At 40.5% G+C, this 18,996-nt stretch overlaps 1 long non-coding RNA gene across 1 annotated transcript; it reads right to left on the bottom strand.

Moving 5' to 3' along the window:
• Positions 1-11,711: 11,711 nt before the first annotated feature.
• LOC109450876 (uncharacterized) lies at positions 11,712-18,644 on the bottom strand. Its single transcript, XR_002137895.3, has 3 exons — positions 18,077-18,644; positions 13,924-14,037; positions 11,712-11,925 (listed from the first exon to the last, which is right to left on the bottom strand). It is a non-coding gene; the product is annotated as an uncharacterized LOC109450876 (long non-coding RNA).
• Positions 18,645-18,996: the final 352 nt, after the last annotated feature.

The raw sequence follows: 18,996 nt of genomic DNA on the forward strand, positions 1-18,996 counted from the left end.
TAGAATCCAGCTGAGGAAACGATTCATATACATGCAAAATGTTGAACAACAATATGGGTTAAGTAACTATATAAATTCAAACCAGAGGAGTCACAAGACATTGCCTGTGAGTTTCCCACTTAGCAAACATGCCTACAATCCCTTACCTCATGGCTTTAATAATTTACATGCATGTTTTCAGGCTAATGCAGTATTTATTCATTTTTTTCTTTGATCCTTATACTAATCCTCTCATTAGATTGAAATACATTTGAAAAGAGGGAGCAGATCCACAGCGAAGTTGTTAGTGTATAAGCTCTGGGGGCAGAAGGATTTCTGCTTCAGTACTTGCTAACCGTGAGATGTTGGGAAAGTAGCTCAGCTCCTCTGAGCCTCACTTCCTCTTTACAAACTGAGAATAAAATAGTACTTTTGGGGGTTAATATGAAGATCAAATGATATAATCCATGTAAATCCTTAATGCAAAGCATTGCATTTGTAAGTGCTCAATACACATAAGGTGTTATCATAATTGCTTTTCATAGAGCTTGTAGTTACTGAAAAATCAGTACAATGCTTTGTAAATAGTGGGCAATGAATTAATTTTGTTACATGTTATAGACAATGAAAACCCTCTGCCTTCATCCTGAAAAGCTTAAAATGCATAATATTTACTAAAATCAGACATGAAAATTATAAATATAGGAATTATTGATATTGAAACCAGTAGCCAATATTGTCCCGGCAAGTATCTTGTATCAGAAAATTCTATTAATTTGTTATTAGATATTATCTAATTTAATAGAATATCAAGTGTTTGTTACCAGACTCTAAATGAAGTAAACAAACTTATCAGACTCTATAGAATGTAAAAGGATAAAGCAAGGTTTTTGCCTATAACACACTTTTTCTTTAAAGTAGAGCAGAATGATTTAAAAATTCTCAAATGCTATTTTCTTTTAGAAGTTGGATGAAGGGCCTTTCAGTAATTGGTGGGATGCCAATTCTGAAATAACTTTAAATGTGGATCTATAATTAAAATCAGAAATTTGAACCACCTAAGCACATGTTCTCCATAGGTTTCACTATTTCTCTTTAGTTTAAAAACTCTTTTACTCCTCTATTACCTATATATTCTACTTATTCTACATAGTTCACATTGAGACTTAGTGAATATATATGACTTGTAATAATAAATTGCTATAGATTGCGGCTTTTGGGTAAATATAGGGATTCAAGGAAACATAAAGATGATTCTTTCTCTCTTCCTGCTCCAAGGAAGGCTGAGATATAATGACTCACCTTTTTCTATTGTTGAAAATTAAAACTGAGTCTGAAAAGCAATTTTGGTTTTATAAAACTATAGTTTATAGACCCTCAGGAATCATTCCCAGGAGCCACTTGAAAACAAACCATCACAGAACTGATACCTGAATCAGAAAGGGTGGTCATTCATGGAGCTCAGGCATGTCAGGCCGGCAAGCTCATGATTTTACTTTACAAGAAACAAAGGGCAGGAAGAGATGGGTGAAGGGCCCATGTCATTGTACAGGCAAGGTCAAGGGAGGAGCCATCCTCAAGAGAGACCGCAGACCAGAGTTCCTACTACGTATACATTGTGTCTGTCACAGGGGATGCCCTGAACGGTTCCACACCTAGGTTAAACACCAGAAACCAACTTATTAGACTGAAAACCTGGAGAGTTGTATAGAGGTGCCAACCCTAAACTACCAGGGTTGAAATCTAAGGAACTTCTCTCCCATCCAACCCGAAGTGTTGGGGAGACGAGAGGGGAAAAAAGGGGCTTTGCAGTCTATAAGCCAAGTCAGACTGCTGATTGCCTGTTTTGAAACTTGGCTAAGAAATCTATGCTCTGTAAAATGATTGCTTTCTGCACATTTGCCTTTTCTTCATTCCCCTTAGTTTTATAAGGAAAACACTTTTTATTTTAAGACCACAGAGAGTCTTTGTGACCTCACTCTCCTGAGTCATTTCAGTTGAAGCAACTAACTAAAGCAGATATTCAGGGAAAAATAATGTGATGACAAAACATACCAACTTTCTCATCAGACCTGGAGGGGCCGAGCAAGTGGTTTGGGGAGAAGAAAGAGGAAACCATAAGACATGGGAGAAATGTTAATTAAGAGCACCAAAGGTGTTTACCTCTATAAACATAACCCGAAGTGGAATATTCTGTAAAGTGTGGTTTTCACAGCCAAATCAGCACTTTGGGCAAAAATACCCCTTCTTTCTTAGCTTTATGAGCTAAAAGAATCCTGAAGGCCAAAGTGCCACGATTTCTCAGAAGTACTCAGCCTGAGGTGTGATTTTAAAGTTGCATTTAGATATAAAACTCAAGCCATTACACCTGTGTGTTTACTGAACTTTTTATAGATGTGTATTTACTGAGCAACCATTGATATTGTCTTCTGTGAGTACATGCTGTTCTATGCCTGGAAAAGGTTTGCAGCTCTAGGTGGTTGCTTTAAATGTCAAGGCTGCTGCCGCTGCAACAACTCCTCCTACCTCAGTGAGGCCGTGTGCAAACCCACGAGCATTAATAAAGAGGCAAAGTTCTTGGGGAACAGAGCTAGGATCGTAAAATGTCCTTTTACGCACAAACCCTGCCAGAACTCTGCCTTGATGCTGAGCTCACTTACAGCTTTAAACATGTACCTCCAGTTAATCACACAATTGTTGGGAGATGCAAACTCACTGTATAATTAGTGGTGTTTTCAAAGAAATTAGCATGTAGTTACTATGAGCAACATGTTCTATTTTGTGGAAACTATGCAATTAACTTGTCCTGGGCTAATAAATTAAATGTAGCATAAGCTCATATAACAGCTGTGTGGAAGGAGGGGCTGGCTGGCAGTGCATTTATTGGGATCACTTTGAACTTGTTACCCTCTATATATACTCAAGGCAGAGATAGGTGTGTCCTGGTTTAGGGAAGTTATTCTCCTGTTCACATTTACTAAATAGATTTTAGGAAGTTTGAACATACTTGGTTAGGGGAGAGAAGGTGAGGTGGAAGGAGGAAAAAGTAATGAAAATGATGTTAAGTTATTAGACACTAATTTGGAGTGGACTGGGAATCCACCTTGCATATAATATTGCAGAAATTCAGTTCCTAGGCAATTTATCAGGAATACTTGTACATCTATTGCAATTGGGAAATCATGTCCAGGAAGATTTTATTTATGATGGGTTAAAGGACTCTAATTCCTCTGTCTTCTGCCCATTCAGATTTAATGATAATAACTGGCCTCGTTTGGGTTGAAAAAGCGAAAACAGGCCTCAAATTCATTGTTTCAGATGAAGGTTTGAGAGGGTTCTGAAGGAGTTTACTGATCACTTTGGGCCTTTTGTAGAATTCAGCTTTAGTGTGTTTGAGGAAAAGACCTAGCGTCTCCAAGGTTAGGTAAGAATTGCTAGAACTAGAGGCTGATTCTTAGTGACAGTCCAGTCCCTATGTGGATCTAGCAGGCCCAGGGGCTTGGTAAACTCTCAGCTTCCAGCATAGGGCACCTCATTAGCATGTTGGTGTCAGAGAGGAGGAAGGTGCCCGCTGTCCTGTGACAAAGGACTCTGGTTGGCTACGGTTAAAGGTTAGGCTCAATGACTGGAAGGAAGAATTTCCTTTCCCTGTGTCTTTTGCTTGATCGGAAATCATAAGGTTGTATACCTTATCTCAACATCTGCCAGCAACCTTTCTAAGAAATGATCCAATCACTTTGGAGGTAGGTGTCACACAGTCTTATCTAGAAACTGCTCTTCCTTCTTAACTTTTCTGCAGTTGCCTGCCCACTCCCAGTCTTACACAGAGTACCAGTAAAAACAGATGGAAAAGAGGTATGAGTGTTGTCTCACTGAAGTGAGACAGAGGTATGTATTCTTCCGGCATCGGTGGATCAGTGTCCCCAGGCAGCGGTGGATAGGGTTTAAACCAAGTATTTTACTTTTCATTGAACCTTCTGCACATGTGTTAGAGTGTTTTTTTTTCTTCTTTCTGTGTAACAGAGTATATTCAATAAAGTGTCATTTCATGGTTTTTAATTGAAGTAAGACCCAGTGGCCTAACAACAAAAGGGACTGTAGGAATGATGGCATTTTTTTGATTATTTTTATATTTTAAAAGTAAAGCATAGATTTAGTTTTTGAACTAAAGAGAAATCTTACCTTTGGCTTTTTAGACATACTTATAGCAGAACCTTAAATCTTACCTTAAATGGCAAATAATGGTCTTATATCTTTAGCAAAATATAATTATTGAATACATTTCATGAAAAATTAATTTTGTAGAGCAAGAGTATTCATATAGGTTAGTTAAACTATTCTTTGAACTGATTTTATAATCCTTTTTTTATTCCTGAATTTGTTATATTTAAAAAAATGATCCAAAGATACGCATTTTTGTTCAGTAGTATATCAACATTATTTTAATGATTCTTAGCAAAAAAATTAAATATAATTTTACTTCTGATATCTGCTTCATTTATTTGCTATCTTCTTTCAGTTCAAAATTGAAAGAGATGATTCATTTTTAAGTGACTTAGAAAGTTTCTGTCATCAACATAAAGAGAAACATTATTTCATCTGTTCAAAGTTTTGTTAAGCTTTAGTGCTCTTTAAATTTCTTCTATCAATTTATTTCCTTTCTTTATTGCAGAAGAGTCTTTTTGGACAATAAAAAGAGAAATACTTGCCCAAGTCACATAAATACTCGTATTTCTTTAGACATTATTTAGAAAAGAAAGATGTAGGGAGCTTATTGGTCAGAGTGAAAAGAGATGAATTTCCCTTCATGGTAAAAGCTAAAACCATGATTAGGTAGGAGGTGCTGGCAGTGGCTTTCTGCTCGTCAAGCATGGGATAGAGCTTTGAGGAGCCAGGAATGGGAGTGGACAAACCTGGACTCTGCCTCCTACTTCCTGTAGCATATTGGGCAATTATGGAGCTGCCCTGTCCCTCCCTTTTCTCACTTGCAAAAGTAAGATAGTACTTAACTAATAAAGTAGTTATGAGACTTCAACTAAATGATATGTCTAGCACACTTAGTAAATATTATCATCGTTTTTTATAAAAGGCATACATTATCCATATCAGGCTTCCAGATCCTTCCCTAAGAAAAAAATCCTCTGCTGAGGTAATTTGTGTTTATGAGTTTATCCTGTTAGAAAAGCAGCTAGATGCTATTAATATGGAAAAGCCTTTCTAATGTACAGTTTGGTTAGCTAATCAGAAAATTTAAAGATTATAAGGGTATTTAGAGTTTATAAAATTCTAAGCCTTAAAAGCCAGTAGATTAAAAAAAAGTGTCCCTCAAGCCTTTCAATCTTCTCCAACATAGAGAATTCCTGTACATACTCTTGGTGACAACCTCAGTCAGAAAAGGTCAAGTAGCTGAAAATGTCATAGAAATACCCTCTTATGGCACATATACGTAATTTTTGTAATTATAAAAGTTATATAATTTTTACTTATGTAATACTTCCTTCTGTTTATCCCTCCTTTGATTGGGATCATGTCTAAATCACTTTTGTACACTATCAATATGTCTGGTGTTTAGCAAGTTGTCAATATCAATATTCTTGCTAAATAAAATAAATGAATGAGTAAGTAAGTGCATGGGTATAGAAATGAGTACTATCTTGTAAGGCCACCCTTGGACATGTTTCCTGTTAACAAAAACCAAACTACTTGTCTCCATGACTTACTGACTACTGAAAACTACCAGCTTCCCCCTGTCTCCACTGATGCCAGGAAGAACTGCTTTTTATTTATTCAAACCTGTGTAACCCCTTTTCTCATTGCCTGATAACATATTAACCTGCTGAGGAAAGCTAGCAATTATAAAACATCAATCACTCTTTCAGTACAGTGGTGGTTTTCAACTGTGTTTTCAGAAATGAGGGATTGACGATGCTCAGAGGCCAAGTTGGGACAGAATCCATCTTGAGTTTCCTCATGAAGTGAAGAGAAGGGGGCTAAGGAGAAGTCCCAGCTCATGACAGCATCACCTCCTCTCCTCTGAGGGAGTAGTTGTGCTTTGATCTGTTTTATACGTATTTTGAGGCTCCATGTAAGATTCTGCTTGACATATAGGATATACGACTAAAAATGTTTGAAGCCTGAGTTCATGAAGATACAAAATATTAAACAGAAAGATTTATCCTCTGAAGTCAACGAAAGAAGACAAGCTTGAGTTCTCCTAACACCCAGGCTAATTTGTGAGTCATCAAAGCAAAACATATTAAAAGGTAGTGTTGAGAGATAATTCTGGCATTTCTGGATGCCTTCCGAGCAAAGAGCATGGGCAGCTTTGTTTAAGAATATTTGCAAAGCTGCTCCAGGCAGGGAGCAGATATGCTTATTCTCCAGGGTAATAAAGCTAGTTTTCCTCTTTTCTTGGAGATAGTCCAGGGTGACAAAGATAATATTCCCTTCTGAGTCAGAAGGCAGATTTGTTTTCTGATTAGGATAATAAAGATGTCTCTCTCTGTAGGGATGGGTGGACAGGTTTATTATAGTAGCTCCTTTAACAGATTGGCATTTTTCTTAGCTTGAGTTTCCTCATTATGACACAAGCCTATGTGTGCAGTGCCTGCTTGGGCTTACCTCTCTCCATCACTGCCAAAGAACGTGAGGGGCCAGAGGAACCAATGTGAACACGCACTTCACGCTGTCTACCATGCCATGTGTAATAACTGTACAAATCCATTTGGACTAATTGTCCCCTTACTGGCTCAATCTGTGGAAGTTTGGCAAACTGACCCAGCAGCTGCAGTGGGGGCTGCTGCTCAGGACCTGCTTGGGTGCCTGATATGTGGGACCTTCACTTTCTTTTTTAGCATCGTGACCAGGAATACTTTAACTGAAAGATAAATTCCCACTCTTATCTACGCTTTTCAATTTATAGGAGAGGCCCTAGTCATGTGATAGACTATAGTAAGAGTATTCATAATAATATTTGGATATACATTATGACATTTGGGTTAATGTGTGCCCTATGTACAACTACAAGTATGTTCAAAGCAAAACTATTGTTGTTGTTAATATTTATCTTCCTTCTATTTTTAGAAGCATGTGAAAAAAATCTATTCACCAAAGTAAATATGTTGGATATAAAATCCTGGTTACCTTCTAAAAACAGTATTCCTCAAATTTTACTGCACTTAAGAAATCACCTGGAGAGCTTGTTACAAAAGCAGATTGCTGGGTCCCATGCCAAGGGAATCACATTCAGTGGGTTTGAAGATAAGCTGTCTGCTAATAATGAAATCCCAGGCACTTCTGATTTTGCTGGAAAAGGTTACACTTTTTTAAGAAACAAGATTTTAAAACATCAATGGTGTCCTTTTAAGTAAAAAGAAAAAGTGGATGAAAATCAATTTCCTTCAAATCCTGAAGGTTTGATTGGTGAAGCAGATAGGGAGAAACAGGGTGTCCACATTCTGATACATTAACTCAGCACTTCCCCCGTACTTCAGGCCTAAAATACTGAAACCACTTCAGGGTTTCTATTGTAAAGGCCTCACTATTTGTTTTTCCAATAAAAATAGCAGGGGTGGGAATGTAAATTGGTACAGACACTATGGAAAACAGTATGGAGGGTCCTCAAAAAATTAAGAATAGAATTACCATATTACCTCTCCTGGGTATATACCCCAAAAATCTGAAAACATTTGTCTGTAAAGATATATGTGCCTCTATGTTCATTGTATCATTATTCATGGTGTCCAAGACAAGGAAACAACCAAAGTGTCCTTTGACAGATGACTACATAAAGAAGATGTGGTACATACATACACACAATGGAATATTACCTGACCATAAGAAAAGATGAAATAGTCCCATTTTTGAAAACATGGATGGATCTTGAGATTATCATGCTAGGTGAAATAAGTCAGACAGGAAAAAGTCTTGAACCATATGACTTCACTCATATGTGGGATATTAAAACTGAAAGCAAGAAATGAACAAGACAAACAAACAAACAAACAAAAAATCATAGACACAGACAAGAGTTTAGTGTTACCAGAGGGTAAGGAGTAGGTGGTAGAAGAAGGTAAAAGGGGATGAAATATATAGTGATGGAAGGAGAAATGACTCTGGGGGGTGAACACACAATGCAATATATAGATGATGTATTACAGAATTGTACACTTGAAACCTATATAATTTTACTAACCAATGTCATCCCAACAAATTTAATAAAAGTTAAAAAAAAAATAACAGCTGTTATTACTGACACAACTGATCCAGAAGTTATTTACCCTGGGGCCAAGTCATTCTTCAATATAATGTCTTGGACAGTAAATCTTCTTTTAATATGTGCCTTAGTGTAGAATGCAGGTTTCCAGTGTCAATTTGAAGCTAGATTATGCCTGCCCACCTGTCAAAAGACAGAAAGCACTCCTGTAAGGCTCTCTGGTTCCTTTAGTATATGCTCTCAATTAGTTTTCACATCAGCGTAGTCTACTGGAATTTTCTAAGTGGGTTGATGCTCATTTATTTTAGAGTAGGCTTGTGGCACATGAATTAATTTTTGTATCTATTTTGTTGTTAACCCTGAAATCTAGTTGGTTGTGTGTTATGGGCTAAATTCCTACGTTGAAGTCCTAAACCCTAGCACCTCAGAATGTGACTGTATTTGGAATTGAAAGTCTTTAAAGAGGTAATTAATTTAAAATGAGGTTACATTAGAGTGGGCCCTCATCCAATACGACTGGTGTTGTAAGAGGAAATTTGGACTGAGACATAAATGAGAAGACTACGTGAAGACAGGGAGAAGATGGACATCTACGAGCCAACAAGAGAGACCTTCAAAGAAACCAACCCTGCCTATATCCTGGTCTCCATCTTTAGAACTGCAGCCTTCAGAACTGTGAGAAAACAAATTTCCATTGTTTAAGCCACTAGTTTGTGGTACATTGTTACAGCAGCCCTAGCAAATGAATGCATTCTGTTTTGTTTAAGGGGCTCTCAGAGCAGGTCCCTTCTACATTAGAATAAGTTTGCCTGCATTCCTCCTGCCAGCTGTAGAGGGCATCTTTAGTGAGTCAGACTGTAGACAGCATCAATTTAGATTAAGATTCTTGGTTTTCTCTACTCACTAAGTCTTTTTGGATAGTACCTAAAAATCCTAGCTGTAATCAACAAAATTACTGATTGTCACAGTGGTTATTTCCCTCAGATGAAGGGATCTAGATGCTAGACAGACTTGATTTACTTATTCAATAAATATTTTTTGGCTGCCTACCATGTACCAGGAATTGTTGCATGTTCTAGGTGCTGGAACAGAGAAATTTGAACTAAACAAAGTTCAGGCTCTCATGAAACATTTAGCATGTTTGTGTGTGTGCGTGTGTGTGTGTGTATGTATGTGTGTGTGTATGTATGTGTGTGTGTGTGTGTGTGTGTGTGTGTGTAAAATATACACTTAAATAAATATATAACATATCAAGTGGAAATAAAGCAAAGTAAAGGGGAAAAAAGCTGGGGTTGTGTTTGGAGAGAAGGAATGGGGATGTTATTTTTATGAAGGAGAGTCAGAAGGGCTCCTCTGAGGTGGTAACCTTTATGTAGAGTCTGCATGGAGTGAAGGATGCATAGATCCAGAGATGTGCCACCAGATTCCCCCTTCAAGGAAGGACTATCTACCATGGTTGCCGGAGAATTGTCACCAGGCTGCTTTCATGCCAGAACTTTCAGGGATTGACTCAGCAGCAAAGATCTGCTCTCTCAAGGGCATGTCTTTCCTGTGGAAAGCCCATGTCTAGTGAAGATTAAGGTGGGGGTATGAAGCCCCAAAGGACCTATCTGACAGGCGATTTCAGTTTCAGAGTCTTCCCTTGGGGCCAGCTGAGTCTGTTGAGCCTTTGTCAGTTTCTTTCTCTACTTTTCACAGATGATTCCAAGAATATTACCACCTTCCTTACCTCCCACCATAAACATCCCATGTGCAGAAGTCTGTTTCAGAGTGAGCTTCCTGGAGAACCCCATCTCACAGGGGTGAAAGGGAGGGAGCCATCTGGTCATCTAAGGAAGAGCATGTCCTCTCAGAAGAAACAGTAAGTCCAGAGGCCCTCAAACTACTACCCATATGGTAATGACATGGCTAGACAAGGAAGGGACAGAATAAACTACTTGGTTTTGTGTGGGCATCCCAGAGGACCAGCTAGGGGGTTACAGAGCTGGCCAAAGAAGGCAGTCAAAATTGTATTAGGTAGAAGGAAGTCAAAAACGGCAGGCTTGTTTTGAGACTTCTAGGATTCTCAGGCCTGTGGTTTCTCCCACCGATGAATTGTCAGGGTGCTCTCTAATCTTAAGCACATACTGGACCAGATTTCAAACCCAAATCCCATGTCTCAGCTCTAGCTCTCTAGAAGCTTCCTCCTCCTCCTCCTCCTCCTCGTCTCTTTTTGATTCCAATATTTTTTTGCATTTAATGTTTTTTATATTGAATAATGTTAAATCATTAAACTATGCCATTGAGAATTATATGAGACATTGAAAGCTATATCAACACATTATTTATGCATTAGAATAAATGCCTTTTTTTCTATTGAAGAACTTGCAAGATTTTATAAGTCTATCTTTTTTTTTTTCACCTTGAACTAATATTTTCTTATTTTTTTACCATTTATTTATTTATTTATTTATTTATTTATTTATTTTGACATTCAATACTATTTTATATTAATTTCAGGTATACAACATAGTGGTTAGACATTTATATAATTTAAGAAGTGATTCCCCCTGACTACTCTAGTACCCACCTGGCACTATGCATAGTTATTACCATATTATTGACTATATTCTCTACTCTTTACATCCCCATGACTATTTTGTAACTACCAATTTGTAGTTCTTAATCCCTTCTCCTTTTCCACCCTGTCCCATCTATCACCCCAACAAATCTAGTACCCATCTGACACCATACATAGTTATTACAATATTATTGACTATCTTCCTTATGCCATACCCTATATCCCTATGACTACTGTGTAACAACCAATTTGTACTTCTTAACCCCTTCCCCTTTTTTACCCACCCCCAAACCCCCTCCCATCTGGCAACCATCAAAATGTTCTTGGTATCTATGAGTGTTTCTGTTTTGTTTGTTTATTTTGTTCTTTAGATTCCACATACAAGCGAAATCCCACTGCATTTGTCTTTCTCTGTCTTACACTTCACTCAGCACAATACCCACCAGGTCCATTCATGCCACCACAGATAGCAAGGACCCATTCCCATCTATGGCCGAGCAATATTCCATTATATACCACCTCCTCTTTATCCATTCATCCATCGACAGACTCCCCAGGCTGCTTCCACATCTTATCCATTGTAAACAATGCTAAAATGAACATATGGGTGTGCTTATCCCCTCAAAGTAGCATTTTGAGTTTCTTCAGTCCTAGAAGATTAGGTCCTTCTTTGTCTCTTATTATAGCCTTTGTTTTCAAGTCTATTTTGTCTGCTATAAGTATTGCTACCCAAGATTTTGTTTGTTTCCATTTTTATGAAATATCTTTTTCCATCCCTTTACTTATATTCTGTGTGTGTCTTTCAATCTGAAGTGAGTCTCTTGTAGGCAGCATATGTAGGGTTTTTTTTTCTTATCCATTCAGCCCCCCCCATCTTTTGATTGGAGCATCAACCAAAGTAATTTTTGACAGATATGTAGTTATTGCAATTTTCATTATTCACACTTTTGATTTATTTATTTTTTCTTTTGTTAAAGAAGTCCCTCTAAGATTCCTTGCAGTACTGGTTTAGTGGTAATGAACTCCATTAGCATTTTCTTGTCTTTGAAGATCTTTATCTGTCCTTCCATTCTAAATGATAGCTTCACTGTGTAGAGTAATCTGGGTTGTAGATCCTTGCTTTCAGTCACTTTGTATATTTCCTGCCAATCCCTTCTGGCTTAGAAAGTTTCTGTTGAGAAATCAGATGAAAGTGTTATGGAGGCTCTCTTGTAGGTAACTAACTGCTTTTTTCTTGTTGCTTTTGAAATTCTCTCTTTGTCTTTAACCTTTGCCATTTTAATTATGATGTGTCTTGGTGTGGGCCTCTTTGGGCTCTTCCTGTTTGGAACTCTCTGCACTTCCCGGACTTGTATGTCTTTCTGGACTTCTGCAGGTTAGGGAAGTTTTCACTCATTATTTATTCAAATAAGTTTTCAATTCCTTCATCTCTCTTTTCCTCCTGGTACCCCTATTATATGAATGTTCATATGCTAGATATTGTCCTAGAGACCCCTTAAACTAGCCTTATTTTTTGGAATTATTTTTTATTGTTGCTGTTCTGATTGGGTGTTTTCTGCTCCCTTATCTTCTAAATTGCTCATTTGATCCTCTGCTTATCTAATCTACTGTTGATTCCCTCTAATGTATTCTTCATTTCAGTTATTGTGTATTTATTTCTAACTGGTTCTTCTTCATGTTTTCTATCTCCATTATTATGTTCCCTCTTTATTGAAATTCTCCCGGAGATCACTGAGCATCCTTATAATCAGTGTTTGGAACTCTGTGTGTGGTAGATTGCTTTTCTCCATTTTGTTTAGTTCTTTTTCTGAAGTTTTGTTCTGTTCTTTTATTTGGGACATGTTTCTTTGTCTCCCCATTTTGGCTGCCTCCCTGTGTTTGTTTTCATGTATAAGGTAGGGCTTCTCTGCCCGCTGGTCTTAGTACAGTGACCTTATATAGTATGTATGCTGTAGGACCCAGGGTGCAGTTTCCCTGGTCACCATAGCTGGGTGCTCTACATGTGCCCCTTGTGTGGGTTGTATGTGCCCTACTATTGCAGTTGAGCCTTGGTTGCTGTTTGCACCTCAATGGGAGGGATTTACCCTTGGGCTGATTGGTTGTGAGGACTGGCTGTGACTACAGTGGAGAAACTGTTGTATAGGGGCTGACCCTATGGAGCAGGGTTCAATTTAGCAGGGGCCTGGTGCCTGTCCTGTCTTCCCTTTGGGTGTGTCATCTTTGGAGGTGGCCATGTGATACTCTGGCTTGGTTTGAAGGTGGCCACCAGGCATGTCAGCCCTGTGGCCCCCTGGGAGGGAACATTGCTATAGTATAAATTTAGTGACCACCTGTGCCATGCCCAGGGCCACCTGATATGAGACACAAATCAACCCACAGATGGCTGCCACCTGCACTGGACTTGGATGGGCCTCAAGAGGTCAAGTCTCAAATCAAGGCCAGCTGTCGCTAATGCTAGGCTTAGGGCTGCTCAGCCAGAGGTATGGGACATGCCGAAGCCAAATGCTACTTGTTTGGGTTTTGTGAACCTTTGAGAGACTTTAGAGAAGTCTGCAGTATGAGCTAAGACAGGTTTGTACAGAAAAGCCACGGGAAGCAGCTTGGGTGTGCCCAGAAGTTGGGTGTGGTGTGGTCTCTGGGAATCACCAGGGCAGGGCAGATGAAAGGTGATAGCCAGTTTGATGGAGACTCAGATATGACATTTGTCTGTGTCTGCATGCAGGGAAGGAGAGGGCTCAACAAAGAAACAATGGCTTCTGCCAGCTCCTGCATCCGGGAGAAAGCTGCCTTTCCAGCTCTTGTTCTGAAGCCAGACAACTCAGTTCCTCCCCATGTCCCTGGCCTGGCGCCTTTCCAGCTGCTGACCCAGTGCTAGAGCTCAGCGAGTGAGTCCGTCAGTGGATAAGTCTGTGGTCGGGCCCTTTAAGAGGAATGTCTGTGACTGCAGCTGCCCTTACCTCACTTAGCCACAATCTATGCTCTTTTTCACAGCCAGAATTTATGGGGTCTTCTCTCTCTGGCACTGGGACCCTGGGCTGCATAGTCTGGTATGGGGCTGGGACCCCTCACTCCTCCGGTGGTTACCCCCACACCCAAGATATCCCTCTCGATTTGTAATGGTCACACGCAGGTGTGGGACCAGCCAGTTCTGTGTCTCTGCCCCTCTTACCAGTCTTGAGGTGGCTTCCTCTGTATGTGTTTAGTTGTATGACTTTTCTTCAGCCAGAATTCAGACGATTCTTAATGATGGTTGTTCTGTAGTTTAGTTGTAATTGAGGTGGTCCTGAGAGGAGGTAAGCACAGCATTTACTTACTTTGCCTCTGTGGGGGCAGAGCCCCAGAAAGTAGTTTCCAGGCTCTCGGCCTCACATAGACAGGTGCTGGCTCAGGTAGTAAATGTCCAACTGTGATTGCATGGCCATCAGCTGTGGCTAGTTGGCCGTCAGCTGTAACCAGTGAGCCATTGGCCACTGATATAACTGCTGTGGCTATGCTAGGGGAGAGAGAAGGATGGGGGCTAGCAAGAAGATGGTGGCTGGGCTGGCAAGCGTGGATGGCGGTTTGCAGACAGTGTGGATCCAGCCTCCAGTGAGAGTATAGAGCCGCCAGAGAGAATATAGTGGTATGACTCCCCTACCTATGGCTCCGTGGGTGTTCCTTTCTGGCCTCACCATATCCTGCGTTCTTGTATGGGGAGCGGGAGCAGAGACCCTGCAGGCTTCCCTGCATGACAAATGGCGCAGCGAGCAGGGTCTCCCGCACGACAAATGGCGCAGCGAGCAGGGTCCCCCGCACGACAAATGGCGCAGCGAGCAGGGTATGGTGCCGGCCAAAGCTCTCCAAAGGACGGTGGAGCAGTTTGTGTGTATGAACACTCAGTCTCAGGAAGACCAGGAGGAGCAGCTGCCGGAGAGCTGGACCTCCGTGGAGGGGTGGGAGGATGTGGACGGTTCTCCCACCAGCACAGGAAAAGCCATGCAGCTGCTGCAGAGATGGAGCCCCGTGGAGGGGTGGAAAGATGTGGACGGTTCCCCAACCAGCACAGGCCAGAGAAAGCGAAGGTCGTTGCAGCCCTGTGGGCCGGGGAAGTTCCTGGTCAGGCAGCCCGGATGCAGGACTTATAGTCCCAGGAGGTAACGTTTGCTGAGTCCTCCATGGGAGATGAGGGTGAGGTCAAGGTCATCCCTCACCCCTAGGACAGCCCTGGCGAAATGACTATGGACTATGGGGAATTGCCTTCCATCCCTAATTTAATGGACCGCTTGACTGTTTGTTTGGGAACTGTTGTTAGTGGAACTGGGGGATATTTGCTTTTGTCTCTTGACTGGCCGCCATTGAGAATATGTAAGCACTTTGATTGTGAGTTGCTGTTGTTCCAGCAGGGTACCCTGAGAGGCACAGAGAGAGTGGCAGTGCCCTGAGAGCCCTGGCTGAGTCCAGGAAGTGTGGCTGTGCCCACAGAGAGTGGCAGTGCCCTGAGAAATCCTAGCTGTGCCCGGGGAAACTAGTGGTACCCTAAGAAGTCCAGGAAGTCTGGCCGTGCCCAGAAGCACTGGTGGTGTCCTGAGAAACCCTGGCTGTGTCCGGGAAGACAGGTGGTACCCTAAGAAGTCCAGGAAGTCTGGCCGTGCCCAGAAGCACTGGTGGTGCCCTGAGAAACCCTGGCTGTGTCTGGGAAGACAGGTGGTACCCTAAGAAGTCCAGGAAGTCTGGCCGTGCCCAGAAGTACTGGTGGTGCCCTGAGAAACCCTGGCTGTGCCCAGAGAGCCTGGCTATGTCCAGGATATTGCATTCACCCCCAGGCTCCTCGCACAGGTCCCCTCGCGGAAGACGCTTGTCGCGTAGATTGTGAGGCGAGAGCCTGTAGGGGTGGAGTGTGGGGGCAGAGCCCCAGAAAGTAGTTTCCAGGCTCTCGGCCTCACATAGACAGGTGCTGGCTCAGGTAGTAAATGGCCAACTGTGATTGCATGGCCATCAGCTGTGGCTAGTTGGCCGTCAGCTGTAACCAGTGAGCCATTGGCCACTGATATAACTGCTGTGGCTAGGAGAGAGAGAGAGAGAGAGAGAGAGAGAGAGAGAGAGAGAGGAGAGAGAAAGAATGGGGGCTAGCAAGAAGATGGCGGCTGGGCTGGCAAGCGTGGATGGCGGTTTGCAGACAGTGTGGATCCAGCCTCCAGTGAGAGTATAGAGCCGCCAGAGAGAATATAGTGATATGACTCCCCTACCTATGGCTCCGTGGGTGTTCCTTTCTGGCCTCACCATATCCTGCGTTCTTGTGTGGGGAGCGGGAGCAGAGACCCTGCAGGCTTCCCTGCACGACAAATGGCGCAGTGAGCAGGGTCTCCCGCACGACAAATGGCGCAGCGAGCAGGGTCCCCCGCACGACAGCCTCTTGGCCAGAAATCGTACAATCTTCTCATACATTTTCATTTTCACAGTCAAGGCTCTCAGAGGGGAAGGAAATAGCTTTGTACAGGTTAGGACACTAATCAATCTATTAGGTCTTCACAAATGATGTTAGTTATAAAGAGATTATGGAAGTTAATTATAGAAAACAAGCAACCCCCTCAATCTCATGCCCCAAATTAACAAAATAAAGCACAATACCTTGAAATGAGCTCAAGGAGCATATGGTTAAGGAACCCAATTTTCTTTACCAAAGGAAATAATATCAAAATTTCATTTTATTTAGACAAGTTTGAATTTTATATGACTAAGCAAAATCCCATAGTATGTGTTCTGATTTTCAAATCATTATATACTATTCTTTCTACTCATGTCAGTATCAGGATGTCTAGTTCACAAACTAATAAACACCTTAATTGTTTACTCAAGATTGTGTTAGATTTTTGCCTTTGAGGTTTTTAATTCAAGTTTAAACTCTTGATTATTTAGAGTAGAATGAACTATGATCATCTGCGTGACTAGAATGAGCCATACATGGGGGTGGTGAGGCAGCACTTGCAGCTCGAGATTATTTTTGGCTCTTTGTTCCTCAGAACAATTTTTTTCCTGCTTGCCTCTCACAACCCCACAAAGATGGTGTACCACAACCTATTTAGAATTGATGATGGAAATTTAGGAGTTCTTCAGAATAAGAACAGGTCCTAGGGCCCACGAGGGTATTAGAGAAAACAATAAAGTGTTGAACGTTATTACCAGAACATTTTCATAGCCTCCAAAAGAAATCCATACCCATTAATAGTCATTCCCCAATGCCCCTCCTCCAGTCCCTGACAACCACTTATCTACTTTTTGTCACTATAGATTTGCCTATTACCTACTATATATCTGAAATCTCTTTTAGCTTAATACTTTCCTAACCTTTTAAAATTCACCCTCTTTGCTCTAAATAGCCTTTTTAATTTAATTTAAATGGCTGTCTACTAAGCTGAAGTTCTTCTAATTTAGGGAGGTTCAGTAAAGAGCCATGCATAAATCCTTAGAGTGAAATGTACACAGAGATTTATGTTTAGTTTCTCCTCTCTTGATTTCCTTTTAATACAAATCCAATTCAGGGATAGAGAATAGTAAAGAAAGGGAATAGAAACATGAGAAGCATGCAGAGGAGAAGGAGAATATGACAGTATCATGAAGGAAAGAAAATTTTATTGAAGAAAGTAATGAAGAAACAGCCACTGATCAATTAAAAAACAAAAACAATAACCAAAAACAAAAGAACTAAACTACCACAACCACTCCACACAAACAAAAGGGATGAAAAAAAGGAAGCAGACATTGCATGATGAAAAACATTTTTGAAAAAATTTCAGTCTAGGATGAGGCATATTTCAAAGAAACTCCCCATTTTCATGTTAAACCCTAATTCCTTTCAGTAAGCCATCTGATTTGGGGGTGTGGATTTGAAATGCTTATTAGCCCACGAGGAAAGAAAGTACAATTTCATCCTTTTGGGGAAAATAAGAACATTCTTTTACTCTAAAAAGTTTAAGAGATTAGAAACATCTTTTTATATGAGAACAAAAAGAATTTGATTAAAAGTGATGAGTTTTTATTGTATATAAAGGTAATTTGAGATTAACTAGGAACAGACTACTCGTACATAACACCAAGTGTACTAGAACAGCACGTAACAAAGTCTACTGCCTTTCTTTCCTGATTTCCAAGCTTAAGAAACTTTGTTTTATGTTGTTTCTTCAAGGAAAATTAACTGAAATTCTATGTATTAAATGTTAACTCAAAAATGACACGCCTTTCACAAATTATGGATGAGAAATGTTGCTTCTAACAGTTTCGGTGTTGCAAAATAGTATACTGAAATGTTAGGAACAAACGAAACATAGAAAACTTATTTTCCATACCTCTGGCTTGACTGTTAGAAAGGGTTTCAATTAAAATCCACAGCTTCAGAGTAAAGGATGCCTATTTCCAAATTTGGATGAAATGAGTAGCATAAGAAATGAAGAAGAAGCAATTAAAGATTTACAGAAGAATGAAGAAAGGGCATTTGTGGTGGATAAAAGATGGTGGCAAATTCTTTGACATTCCTCTTGTAGAAAGATGGGATCCATTGAACTTAGGCTAGTCTTAGTGATTTCCTTGGCCAATAAATTTCAGTGCCTGTGTATCTGAGTGATTTCCAAGGCCAGGTCAGAAGTCGTGTAGCTTCTTCCTTGGTCTCTTGGAATGTTTGCTCTCCATGCTCTTCAGACTCACTGTCTTATGATACTGCTTCTTGGATTTCAGTGGCATTTAGTGAGAAGGCTCAGCCCCACCACGAGACAGGATGTAGATACTTGGGTTAACAGTCCCAGCTGAGCTCTTAGCTGACAGCCAGTACCAACTACTGGTTATCTTGAAAATCCAGTTCAGCTGAGCCTTCAAATAATTACAGTTTAGCCAATAGCTGACTGCAACTGTCTGAGGAACTCCAAGGAGAACAGCCAACTGAGCCCAACAATTCCTGAATTACGGGCACCTCACATTGTAAGCAAATAAAATGGTTGTTTTTCTGCTAAATTTTGAGGTCATTTGTTATGCCACAAAAGTTAACTGGAACAGTCCTGGTTTTGTCAGACTACTCTAGCAACTTCTGTCACATCACACTTTCTACCACAAGGTTGTTGAACTTGTAAGGATAGGAGAACCCAGTGTGAAAACTTGCAACAAACAAGTCACATAATAATAAGGTAGAACTATAACACCAAGGTGAACTTTTAATGATTTTGTTGTTTAGTGAAGAACTCCTTATGCCTCTCTTTCTTATGTCTTCCTTACATCT

This window comes from Rhinolophus sinicus, chromosome 2 (genome assembly GCF_057876585.1).
Source record: "Rhinolophus sinicus isolate RSI-liver-muscle chromosome 2, RSI-T2T, whole genome shotgun sequence".
Taxonomy (NCBI): domain Eukaryota; kingdom Metazoa; phylum Chordata; class Mammalia; order Chiroptera; family Rhinolophidae; genus Rhinolophus; species Rhinolophus sinicus.